The following is a 13,919-nucleotide window of genomic DNA, read 5'->3' as shown; positions in this document are numbered from 1 at the left end:
CGGCCTCGCCCGGCTGCCGGTGAGGCTTGCACGGCCACCGGCGAGGCTCGGTCGACGGCCGACCTCGTCGAGATCGCGACGCTCCGATGAGCGTCGCCGGCCCTCGTCGGCCGGTCGCCGGTCCGGCGACCGGCCAAATGAAGAAGAAGAAGAAGAAGAAGAATAGAAAAAAAGGGAAAAAAAGAAAAAAAGTAAAAAGTAAAAAAGTAAAGAAATTATTTAAAATTTATTTAAAAATCAAAAGAAATTAATTTGGAACATAATCAATTAATACGGTACCAAACGCAATTCTATTCCGAATCAAAAATTTTAAACGATTACCAAACGCGCTTTTACTCGAATCGGTTCCCGGGAACAATCAAAAATAATCATTTCTAGTCGAATCGGCTCCGGGAATGCAGAATCGTTGCCAAACGCGCCCTGACTGATCATCCTCAATCGTTGGATCATTACAGGCTGATTGTCAGGCATCTGGTCTTAGTCGATAATCACACTGCAATGGAAGGGTGGAAATGCCCCTCTTTTTTGGTTAGCTCTGTACTTTGGCGGGGAAGCCAGGGGCCTTGGAGTTCAGGTGCAGGATTATATCATCGAAGGTTGTTCCCTAAATAAAGCAGGGGGCATTTATCCATGGCTTGTGTTGGTAGGCAACAACCCTTGTCCCACTTAGACTTGGTCCATTTCTCACTTGGCTGGGATGGGCAAGAAATCTACTTTATCAAAGATTAGAGCGTAGAAATTTGCTCGACGGTAGACATAGATAAAATCTCCGTTTTATTGTCATTGGATGATGTTTCCATTAGCATCAAGCCAAGGAAGAATTGAAGAAGTGCACAGTGAAAATGTCAAGTACAGGACCACCCTTGCTGGTCTAGTCATGACAGGTGAAACTAATCTCCACTTTCTCAGCGGTACTGGACATTACCAGCATCTGAACAATGAGTCACTAGATCTTCTTACCTCCATCTCCTGTGGATACATTACATGTGACGAGTTGCAAGTTTAAGTTTCAGTCTCAATTTTGTGTACATTCACATCAAGCAGTGAAGATACCATCCGACCAAGTTCAAGATCAATAGATCCACTCATCTGTAATGCAACCACATGAATAGAATTTTCAGTCTACTTGACATCCAAAACCACGAACAAAAAGGTACCCTTTGATTTGATCCAAACATCATCCTGCTAAGAAATCAGAATATTCCCAGCAAGAGAGAAGCTCAAAAACCCATTTTCAAACATATGCACTAGAAGTCATCGAAGGAAAAATCTCCGAAACAGGACCCAAGTTACAAACAAAAACCACCCTAGAACTCCTGAGAGGTAGACTCGATGTCTCCCTTCCCTTCACCCATCTTCTCTGGCAACAGAGTTTTGTGAATGTTGGGCAACGCTCCTCCATTAGCAATGGTCACAGAACCCAGGAACTCGCTCAATTCCTCATAGTTCCTCAATGCAAGCTGGAAATGACTCGGACAATCCTATTTCTCTAGTTGTCCCTTGCTGCAATTTCCAGCAAGCTCCAACTCCCAGAACGCCAAAACAAGCTCCATTAGATTAACGCATGAAACCAAAGTCAACAGACAAGTTCAAGGGCTTATAAGAGCGTCAACAAACAAAATCAAAATAATGCACAAAATCCAGACAACAGTACAACAAGGAGGATAATTTCTTTTTTTTCTGTATGCTGGGTGGGGTGATGATTCAGATGAAGAAAATGGATTTGACCCATTGGGAAAACTTGCCAAACACCCCAAATTTTCCTCAAGGGGCCTTATGGGCCTAAAGCTTCTTGTGAATGCTGAATCAAAAAAGCTCCTAAGGCGAGTCACTCCCTAAGTCCAGCCAAGGTGTTGCAATTATGTTTTCAGGTCTTACTTTTCCTGATTCTTCTGCAGGAAAATCTCGATTCATAAACAAGAAGTGCTCTTAAAAAGTAGAAGCGAAGCGGCAATGAGAAATGAAAACACCACAACACGAACAGGATTTAGAAACAAGCAGCACACACAACAGCAATACAAAATCCATGGTCACGTAGCATTTTTATTTCTACATTGGTACAACCATTCTGAAACACGAGCGAGATCTCATTCAGTGTTCACCTGTGAAGCCTTCATATCCTTCACCTGCGGGAAAGTACGGGTTTTCCAAGGGCTGGCCCTCCATCGTGTAAATTATAATTCTGGCATGTGTTCAAAAATTTGATAATCATCCTTCTTGTGGTCCACTCGTACCTTCTCATAGAATTCATGAGACAGGTCAAAAAAACATTAACTTTTGAATCGTGGGGATGTGTTCGATGCCAGATGTAACCTTTCCAACCATTCATGGCGACTGATGGTTAGGTCTTTAAGACACAGCATTGTTCCCTTCTCCAAATTCATTGATCTGAGCTCCTCTAATTCCTCAAGCAAGATCTTGAGCTTTGGAAACTGCCCTTTCTTGAAATCCAATTGTTATCCATCATAAACCAGAGGCAGTTCCAGCTCTAGTAGCTTTGGCAATTTTCCGAGGGTTACAAGGAGATCTTCCTCCAAGTGACTCATTCTTAATAAGATCTTTGTCAAACATTTACTGGACAATATCCAACCTGGCAACTTCTCCAAATAGCCATGTAAGTAGAGATGTTTAAAATACTTGGGAGGCAAGGATAAGCCATGGAGATCAAGTATCTCGTTCTTGTAAAGTGCATGTACATTGAGAGACTTTAGCTACTTTAAATTCTCAAGGGAAGTGCACAACAACTCACCTTGTTCCTAAATCAACTTGGTGATTCCCAACCATCTTAATATTTGTTAGATTCCCAAGATCTTTCAATGGGCTGTCTGCTTCCACGAAACAGAGCTTTTCTAGGCACATAGGTCCTCCGACTCTTTGCACAATGCCTTGAAGCCAATTAGCTCGTAACTCTCCATCAAGGGGGTCTTTCTCGTGATGATTCTTTCCAGTCCTTCAACCTCCTTAGGTAATTCAATGACCAAGCTTTGTTTAAGATTTAAAAATTCTAGATGCGTAAGCATTTCTATGGAGGCTGGGATTTCTTCGATTAAGGTATCCTTAAGCTCAAGTACTTGAGAAGGATTAGCTCGAACAATGCAACTGTCAGATGCAACACCTTGAGAAGCTTAAACTTGAATGGAAATAATGGATTCTCGGAAGTCCCCATTGTCGAAGCATCGGATGAGGAGAGATTAAACACGAATAGAGAATGAAGTTGAGAGAGTTTCTCTTCATTCAAATCTGACTGTTCCTCCTTGGACGGATAGGTGTCTTTTAGGCCAGTTGGTGCTGCCCACACTACTAGTTATCCTTAATAGGTCCAAATGATCAGAAAAGGAAGCAGAAATCTCTCGCAAATGGACATCCACTCGGAATGTGGAGAGCTCTCAATCACTTCTTAATTCCGCAGGATGGATGCACTTTCTATCAAGAATATTGAAAAGACGACAACTACTTTTAGATTGGTTAGAAATCCTTCTGCTGCCCATAGACGAGAAACTCTGTTGCAACTGATCTCGCTATTCTCGGGGAAAATGCTCATGTACAAAAGGCAAAACAGACGGTCGTCATTGGAAAGGACTTCCGGTAGGTTATCTGAGGACCCTCTGCTTACCAATGTTAAGAGTATAACACAAGATACTAGTGCTGATGAAAACAGAGGAAAGAAGAAAGAAGACTTCAAGAACAGAGGAAAGAAAGAACGCGAAAGTAAGGTCAATAGCAGAGAAAAGAAAGTTGATGAAAACAGAGGAAAGAAAGAAAACAACAACAGAGATTACAGCATGCGTAAAACTGATTTACCATTGAGAAATCAGTATTCAATTTTAAATTTGTAAAGTCAAACTCTCTGTTCTTTACTTCGGTTAGTTAGTTAATTCTGTTAAGCTAGTTAGTTTCATTCAGTTGTAATTCTTCAGTTGATATAAAAGCTGATAAGAGAAGAGCAAAAGGAAGAAGAGATTTTCATTGTAAACTGAGCATTCATTGAATAAGAATACGATCTTACTCTCTGCATCATTTCTCCCTCTCGCTTCCATTCATTGTTCTATTCATCAAAGCCCTTCATGGTATCAGAGCCATCTTCCTGAGAGTATGAATCAACCTTCTTCTCTATGAAAAGATTATGAATCCACAGCAGATTGAAGCCTCATCGATTGCTCTCTTCTGCTCCTAATGGTGGTATGTGCTCTTTATTTGAGGATCTGCGAATCGTTTTTCAACACTGAACAAGAACTGTGAGTTGTTCTTTTTCCTCAATCGAGTTCTCATCATCATCAGTAATAGAATCACAACTCTGTTCTACAAAATCAGTAGGGGATTGGTTTCAGTAATAGAGAATCCTCTAGAATCTGAGTGTGAAAAATGGCAGCAAGGGTGCAGAAGTATCCATTCCCTATTCATGTTAATATTTCTAACTTTGTTACCATCAAATTAGCCGAAGATAATTTTCTCCTTTGGCAAGCTCAGTTTCATAGGTTTTTGAGAAGTCAAGATCTGTTCAGTTTTGTTAATGGAGAAAGTCCACCACCTGCCAAATCATTGCAAGTTGAAGGAGAAGAACGGGGTACTGAAGTTATAAACCCTGATTACAATGATTGGATCAAGACAGATCAACTTGTGTTGTCTTGGATTAGTGGTGCTGTCTCAGAAAACATACTCAGTTTAATAATTGGCCTAGATACTGCGTTTGAGGTTTGGTAGACACTACTTAATCGATTCACGCAAAAGTCAGTGGCTAGAGAATTTGAGTTAAGAGGAAAGTTGCAAGCATGTCAGAAACGTGATCGAGCTTTGGCTATATATCTCAGGGAATATAAGTCAATCCGTGATCAACTCAAGGCAATAGGGAAACCTGTTGATGAAATAACAAAGTTGTTCGGAGTTTTGGAGGGTTTAGGATTTGAGTATGAGAGCTTTAAGACCACAATATAGTGCTTAAAACCACAACCAAGTATGATGAGGTGATATCACACTTGGAGAGATTCGAAGCAAGATTACAGAACTATTCTTCAAATCAGTTCAGTCCTAATCTAGCCTATTATGGCCAAAGGAAAACTGAAGTCCTACAAAGGGAAGTTTTTGACAGAGAACCAGCACAACAAAATGTCAGCTTTGGAGAACCAAGAGGATACATTCGTGGAGGCAGAAGTTATGGAAGAGGACGTCCATTTAATAATCGATATCGCAACTATGGATATTCTGGTAGAAATATAAGCTACAGACAGAATAATCCGAGTTATGATCAGGGGGAACGATAGTTCAAGCAACTCAATACTCTCTCTGGCATTGGTTCTGGTCAAGGCTTTAGACCATATGCTAGCTCCACACAAAGGAATCCAAATATCAAGTCATATCCCTCTAACTCATCAAATCTAACTCTTCACAAAAATCTGCAGGAAAATAAAATGACAGAAAACACTCAATTAGAGTGTTAGATCTGCAAACGTCCTGGACATGATGCTCTTCACTATTGGTATAGATTCGACAACTCTTATCAAGCTGAGGAAATACCAACGGCACTAGCAACAATGCATCTTGAAGAATCAAATGGCAATGAGTGGTATACAGACACTGGCACGACTGCTCACATCACTGCTAATGCTGGTATTCTTCATAATTCCTCTAAACACATTGGTAATGATACAGTTATGATTGGTAATGGCTTATGCTTACCTATTACACATATTGGTGATGCATTACTGCATACTACAGTGGATACTTTACCTTTGAATGATGTGTTAATTGTTCCAGAAATTAAGAAAAATCTTTTGTCAGTTTCGAAACTAACAGATGACTATCCTTGCTCGTTTGTCTTTGACAAAACCGGTGTGTATATAAAGGACCACTCATCCAGCAGAATCAAGATGTTCGGAAGGAAAGTTAATGGACTCTACCAAGTAGACCCTCATGTTACAGAAGTCTTTTTCACTCAAAAACACAGGATAGTTGGAGAAGATGTGTGGCATCAACGTTTAGCCCACACGAACTTGAAAATCTTGAAGTATATGAAGACTCAGCAGTTGATTCACTACAATACAAAGCTACAATCTATATGCAGGAGTTGTAAAATAGCTAAGAGCACTGCTTTACCCTTCCCATTATCAGACTCTGTAGCTTCTAGACCTTTAGAACAGATTCATTGTGACATCAGGGACCTTCTCCATTAATTCATTTCAGCACTTCAAGTATTATGTGATTTTTGTGGACAACTTCTCTCGATTTAGTCTGGCTTTATCCACTAAAACGAAGTCGATTTCTATAATGTCTTTCTCATGTTCCGTTTAGTAGAAAATCAGTTTGATTGTAGAATCAAGATCTTCCAATGTGATGGTGGAGGAGAATTCATCAGTCACAAATTCAAGTCTCATTTACAGAATTGTGGAATTCAACAGCGTGTGTCCTGTCCTTACACACCTTAACAGAATGGCATACCCAAAAGAAAACATCGACACATTGTTGAGTTTGGTCTAGCTATGCTTTATCATGCAAGACTTCCTTTAAAGTTTTGGGTTGATGCATTTGTAACAGCTAACTACATTGTTAATCTTCTTCCCACTCCAAAGTTACAAATGAAGTCGCCCTACAATATGCTATATCAGCAACAACCAAGTTATGACCATCTCAGGATCTTTGGCTATGCATGCTATCCATGTCTCAGACCCTATGCACAAAACAAGTTTGATCCAAGATCCCTTACTTGTGTATTCTTGGGTTACAGTGATCGCCATAAGGGATATCGATGCCTTATTCCCACCACTGGTCATATATACATCAGTCGTCATGTTGTATTTGATGAAAGCTTCTTTCCATTTACTCAGAAATTGACAACAAACTATCCCCATCATACAAAACTATACCAACTATGGACAAAGGAAGTTCAATTCTTCAATCCTCCATCTGAAGAATGCAAACAATCCACACTATCTGAACATACAGGCCTTTTACAGAACAACAACATCATCACTACAGCTCATTTACAGGACTCTCCTAGCTCAGAATCATCTTCAACATCTTCTTCATCCTCACATTTATCTCCATTGTCCATGACATCTGCTGATTCATTAAGTTCAGCACCCTCCTCAACCTCATCTTTGGGACATTTGTCCCCGACCAATTCTGCAAAGTCAGGAGCTCCTCTCTCCACCACTGAATCACCAGGTGATCCTATTATTGCTCAAACTTCTTCTTCTTCGATTATCTCACCAGGTATATCATCTACTCATCCTATGCAAACTAGATCTAAATCTGGCATTATAAAGATCAATCCTCGATATGCCTGCTTAGCTGAATATCAGGTGCCTCCTGAGCCACGCTCACTTAAATCTGCTCTAGCAGATCAAGGCTGGTATAGAGCCATGAAAGATGAAATGGATGCATTAGATGAAAATCAGACTTGGATATTAGTTCCTCGCACTAGTCAAATGAATGTTATTGGTTGCAAGTGGGTATACAAGACAAAACTTGCACCAGATGGCAATCTTGATCGTCTAAAGGCTCGGTTAGTAGCCAAGGGCTTTCATCAGGAAGAAGGAATGGATTTTACATAAACATTTAGCCCTGTTGTCAAGCATGCCACTATCCGCATTGTGCTCTCTATTGCAATAGTACAGAATTGGTCAATCCATCAACTCGATGTGAAAAATGCATTTCTTCATGGCAACTTGAATGAAACAGTATACATGGAGCAGCCTCCTGGCTTTGTTCATCCATATAAATCCCAGCATGTTTGTCTTCTTAAGAAGTCCCTTTTATGGGCTTCGCCAAGCACCGCGCGCCTGGTTTGATAAATTCAGCAATTTCCTCCTTGAAGTTGGTTTTTTCTGTAGTACCACAGATCCATCTCTTTTTATATTGCCAAATGGCCAAGAGACAGTCCTACTGCTATTATATGTGGACAACATTATCTTGACTGGCAACTCAGATACATTACTACATACTCTGATTCATTCTCTCAGCCTTCAATTCCATATGAAAGACCTTGGCCATCTTCACTATTTCTTAGGAATTGAAGCAAAACGTACCTCTACTGAGCTATATTTGTGTCAAACTAAATATGCTCTTGACTTACTCAAACGAGCACACATGATTGACTGTAAACCAATCTCAACCCCCTTGTCCCTACAACCAGTTATCCTTAAAACTGATCACATCCTTCTCTCCAATCCAGTTGAATATCGAAGTTTAGTTGGTGGCTTACAATATCTGACTATCACACATCCTGACCTTGCTTTTGCCACAAATTTATTATGCCAGAAAATGCAACAGCCTACTGTGGGCGATCTTCATAGGTTAAAAAGGGTGCTTTGATATGTTAAAGGCACAATTCATCTTGGCCTCTTCATTCGTTCCCACAGCTCTATGCACTTATATGGCTTTTCTAATGCAGACTGGGCTGGCTGTGTTGAGACCAGACGTTCAACAACTGGTTACTGTACTTATCTTGGATCAAATCTCATTTCATGGGCAGCTAAGAAACAATCTACTGTCTCCCGCTCCTCCACTGAAGCCGAATACAGAGCACTTGCCTCTGCTACAGCTGATCTAACTTGGATTAGTTTTGTTCTCCGTGATATTGGACAACCTTTGCACTCTCCAACTCTCCTCTTTTGTGATAATCAGTCTGCTATCTCACTTACAGCAAATCATGTTCTCCATGCTTGCACAAAACATATTGAAGTCGACTTTCATTTTGTTCGTGAGAAAGTTTCTTCTGGTTCTCTTCGAGTTCAATATGTTCCAAGCAAATGTCAACTTGCTGACATTTTTACTAAAGTCTTATCACGGCTCACACATTCTACTCTACGGATCAAATTGGGTATCGGTATACTACCTCTTCCCAATTTGAGGGGGGATGTTAAGAGTATAACACAAGATACTAGTGCTGATGAAAACAGAGGAAAGAAGAAAGAAGACTTCAAGAACAGAGGAAAGAAAGAACGCGAAAGTAAGGTCAATAGCAGAGAAAAGAAAGCTGATGAAAACAGAGGAAAGAAAGAAAACAACAACAGAGATTACAGCATGCGTAAAACTGATTTACCATTGAGAAATCAGTATTCAATTTTAAATTTGTAAAGTCAAACTCTCTGTTCTTTACTTCGGTTAGTTAGTTAATTCTGTTAAGCTAGTTAGTTTCATTCAGTTGTAATTCTTCAGTTGATATAAAAGCTGATAAGAGAAGAGCAAAAGGAAGAAGAGATTTTCATTGTAAACTGAGCATTCATTGAATAAGAATACGATCTTACTCTCTGCATCATTTCTCCCTCTCACTTCCATTCATTGTTCTGTTCATCAAAACCCTTCAACCAACACATACCGTCGAGTGGAGTTGTCCTTAAGAAGCAACCTGATCAGCTACTCCTTATGACCGTACAATCCGAGCAGATCACCTCCTTGGGTCAGACCTGAATCCCTTGGAGGACTTTCGATGACAGAACTTCCCTCCCCTGTTTCGCAGTGCCTTTTGGTGGCAGATCCTTCTTCCTCCGATGTTTTATCATCAATACTGGGAGCAGATACTCCTTCTCGTCTCTTAAGGGCGTCTGGGCGTTTGCGAAGTGCTTCGGAAAAGGCGTCCCGCCGAGACCTGAATGGATCTCGGCTGAAGTTACCCAACTGCCCAAGTAGTTCAGACGTCCATTGTTAACGCGTATAATCTATCTTCGTATCTTCTAACGCAGCCAAATATCGATCGAAATATCGTAGAGCAGATCCTTCCAGTTGTCAGGGAGAACGCCACGTACTAGTGAAGGTCCGCCTTGAGCCAAGGAGCCCTTGAATTTGCTGAGCAGATCCTTCTCCTTCTTTCTCATGGGATTTGCCCTCGCGTCGAAAGACCACGTATCGGAAGTCACAATGCAAAGGGTGGACTATATTAGGGTAGATAATCTTCGTTCTAGACTTCTAGTCACCCTTCTCCACCTTTTATATTTTAAAAGGAGAAATGACCAAGTAATAGTTTTTAGTCTACGCCTAATGGGGAGGATTTCCAGACCAACTTTCTCTGATCTTTTCCCGCCTGGATCACCAGAATTTCATATTAAGAATAAATGGCAAAGACAGGAAATATAGCGTTCCATCCCTTTGAAAACCTTTCAATAATGTTACGTAACAAATCTCATATATATGACAGAATCTAAGAGAAAGGAAATCTTAGAATGGAATGGGTCGGTGATAAATGTTGCATTAAGAGATTCATTTTCTTTTTCGCAAATAGGATAGTTAGAAAATTAAACAAATAATCGCTACTTTTTTTCTTTTTTCTTTTTTAAGTATAAGAAATGGATCATCAGTATGCTTGTGAGTCTCGTCCATTGGCGTACATGCTTCCTGCTCAATGCTGTTACTTCAGTTGCAATTGTTGCACAGGTGGGAAGTGGCGACTCGAGAAATTGAGAAAAGAAGATGAGCAGTAACAAGGAGAGAGAGAGAGAGAGAGAGAGAGAGAGAGAGATAGATGGAGAAAATGAAAAAAATGGAAAAAATTAAGGATGCGCTTGGTAATATTTCTATTTCTGAAAATAATTTCTTTTGAGAAATAATTCTTTTCTATTTTTATTACCTGAAACAGTTTCTAAATAAAATAAGGTGTTTAGTAATTGTACAAAATTTAAATTCCCGTAATAGGAAAAAAAATATAAATATGTTTGGTACAGCCCATAAGTTTTTATGACGTAAAATTTCTTTTAATTTTTTTAATAATTATACATATATATCTTTTTTTTTTCTTTTTTTATTCTCTCTTCTTCTTCCTCCTCTAGCCGGTCGTTGGGCGCGGCATGCACGATGCAGTGATAGATAGCTAGGGCGGATGGTGGGTAGTGGACGATGGCGGGCGACGGAGATTCGCAACATGTGGGGGTAGCGAGATAGGCTGGGGTGGTGAGGAAGAAGAAGAAAAGAAATAAAAAGGAAAGAAATTGACTCATTTCTATAAATTATTATAGGAACAAAAAGTTACTTTTTTTCTATTTCTTGTTTATGTTCTAGATCCATTCCCGGTCACTTTTATATTCCGGTGAATATAAAAAATTAACTGACATCATCGGACGAATTTCTGCTCTTTTTATATTCTAAAGAACAAAAGAACAAACAAACAAGAATGTTACCATGCAGTGCTTAAACAAAATGGGGTCATCTCGTGAAAAGTGGCCCAAATTAGATCGCTAATTGTGACTCGTAAGATAACTGACGATGAGTGGATTACTATGTCAGAAATTGCAAGTAAGATTTGGGCAAAAGGACTTGATTGAATTTCACTTAAAGATTGAGAACGGCGTTGATTTAATTGAAAAGTTCATAATTGAATTTTTCATACAATAAGCTTAGAACTGAATTTGCAAACTTATTAACTATCTTCAACCTAGGTCAACATAAAATAAATGTCCCAAAAGATTTGTTATGACCAGTGAGCAACAAATTAAAACTCATTTAAGGTCTTTAAAATTCATTAGAGATATAATCTGGCTGACTCTAATAACTGTTCTCGTGACTGATGTTGAAAAAGAAAACTTAAACATTTCCAAGATACAAATATTAATTTGCACTTCACAATTGCAAGAAATTTTGCATGGTCAATGAAGTGTTGGCTGCATTCCGGGAAAAAACAACTGAAATGTCGAGAATTGTTGAATGGGCTAACCAAAAAAACGACTGATAACAACATCCAGAAACAAAAGCTGTTTTCCTACTTAATTCTATTTTTTAGAATGAAATTTTGTTATAGTTGTGTTGCTTTTACGATTCATTAATTAATTTGATTAATATTCAATTTCTACATCAATACCTACTACAAAATTTTATAAGGCCATTGTTGATTCTTAACCTTAGATAGAATCTCACCATCCTAAGGTTCTATCTATGTTATATTTTTGGATGACATTACAAGGACCGAGACTTACCCAATAATAAAAGATCAAGACAAATAATTAATGACTAGTCAGGCGGACTTATTAGTTTGTATTTTTCGTGCCAAGTTCCTCATGCCCCTGTCCTCATTTCGTCGAGAAAGTGAAGGACTCGACCACATGTCCCAAATGCGCTCTTCATATTAACTTAAGGATTGTTTTCTTTTTTTCATGCAATATACTTTTTGACAAAACGTCTTTTGAATTTTCCGACATTTAGTTCGTTTAGAAAAATAAGTCATTGTCAACAAAAACCTATGCTTAAATTCAAGAAAATAATTTCCTCTTTAAAAATCAAAAATCATTTCCAAAATATAACTAGATATTAACGCTTAAACCTACAATTCTACACTTAGAAATGGAAACCTAATGTTGGTTCATAGGCCTCAACATCTAAGACCAGCTATCTAGCACTCAAGCCGGGGACCATTAAGGTGGGGCCCATGACCTCGATGCCCATCACCAATCCCCAGTGCCTATGCTCGAGTCCATTGAGGATCAACATGGGACCTCGGTGAATGTGCCCAAGGCTCTAGTGCCTAGGCTCAAGTCATTATGGCTAAGCCCAAAGGCTAAGCACGAGATCCTAGTACCCAAACTTGCATACTGAACACCCAAGCCGAGGTCCACAAATGTCATGCCTAGGTTCTTGTTGCTCGGGCTCAAGTCCCTAGTGCTCGAGCCAAGGTCTATCGAGACCAAGGCTCAAGACCTTAGTGTCCATGCTCGAGTCCATTGAAGCTGGGCCTAGGACCCCGATGCTTATGTTCTCGTCCATTGAGGCTGGAGTTGGTAACTTGGCACTCGCGCCCCAGTCCATCAAGGGTGGGCCTAACACCTAGGTGCTAGTGCCCCAACCCTTGGTGCACGGGTCGAGGTTGATCAAGGCCAGACCCAAGACTATGGTGCCCATACTTAGATCTCTAGTCCCTTATGCACACATTACTAATACCCAAATAGTGTATTTCTATTTGGAAAAATCAAATCGGATTTTTCATATCAAACTTTGGAATATATTTTTCAGTTCATTATCGGGTTTTTAGCTAAACATTGAAAAATATTGTTGTGTTCTTGAACATGGACTTCTTGAAAAATATTTTTGAAAATTTGTTGTATTTTCTGCAAAACAAATTGAGCTTCGGTCTATACAAGTGTAAAGTAAAGACTCGAGAAAAAGAGAAAAGAGATAAGGTGTAACAAAAAAAAAAAAACGGAAGGAAGGAAAGAAAAAAAAAACAAAGGTAAGAAGAAAAACAAAAACAAAAAAAAAAGGAGAAAATTTAGTAGTTTAAACAAAACAAGGTTGTCTTTTGAAAAGTTATCCAGATTAGATAACTAATCATGACCCATCGGATGGTAGCGATGAGTAAATCACCACATCAGAAATTTTAAACATGATATCAGTGGGAGGACTTAATTGAATTTTCATCCAAAGGTTGAAAACGACATTGGTTCAATTAAAAAGGGGAAAGCTATTTAGAAAGTTTAAATATATTACACTTTTACCAATTCAGTCTTAAACTTTTTAATTTCACCAATTGAGTCATAAATCTTTTTTATGTTTTGCTAATTAAGTCAACCAATTTTAGCCGGAAATCACTAATGTGAAGGCTAACCGTCTTACGTAGTACCACTGGTATTAACATGAACAATTTTTAATAATATATAATATTTTTCTCATTTTATTATTTTTTTAATTTCTTGAGGATTATAGGAGGTCTAACTCAAATCTTACATGGAAATGCATATGCATGTTAGGAATTAAATCACTAAGGATCCTTTGATGATTTAGTCTATCTTAGAAAATTTGTATGGACGGTGCCCTGTCCTTAAGGATTATAATAGGTCTTAATCAATTCTTACATGGAAATGCATATGCGTGTTAGGAATTAAATCACTAAGGATCCTTTCCTTTAGAAGCTGATTTGAGCAAAGTAATTTATTTAGAGTGCGTCTCGTTAGAGCACGTTAAATCTGCATATTTATATTTCCTTTAATGAATTAGTCTATTTCAGA

The sequence above is a fragment of the Eucalyptus grandis genome, chromosome 5 (assembly GCF_016545825.1).
Source record: "Eucalyptus grandis isolate ANBG69807.140 chromosome 5, ASM1654582v1, whole genome shotgun sequence".
NCBI classification, from domain to species: domain Eukaryota; kingdom Viridiplantae; phylum Streptophyta; class Magnoliopsida; order Myrtales; family Myrtaceae; genus Eucalyptus; species Eucalyptus grandis.
Note: the sequence above shows the minus strand (reverse complement) of the source record.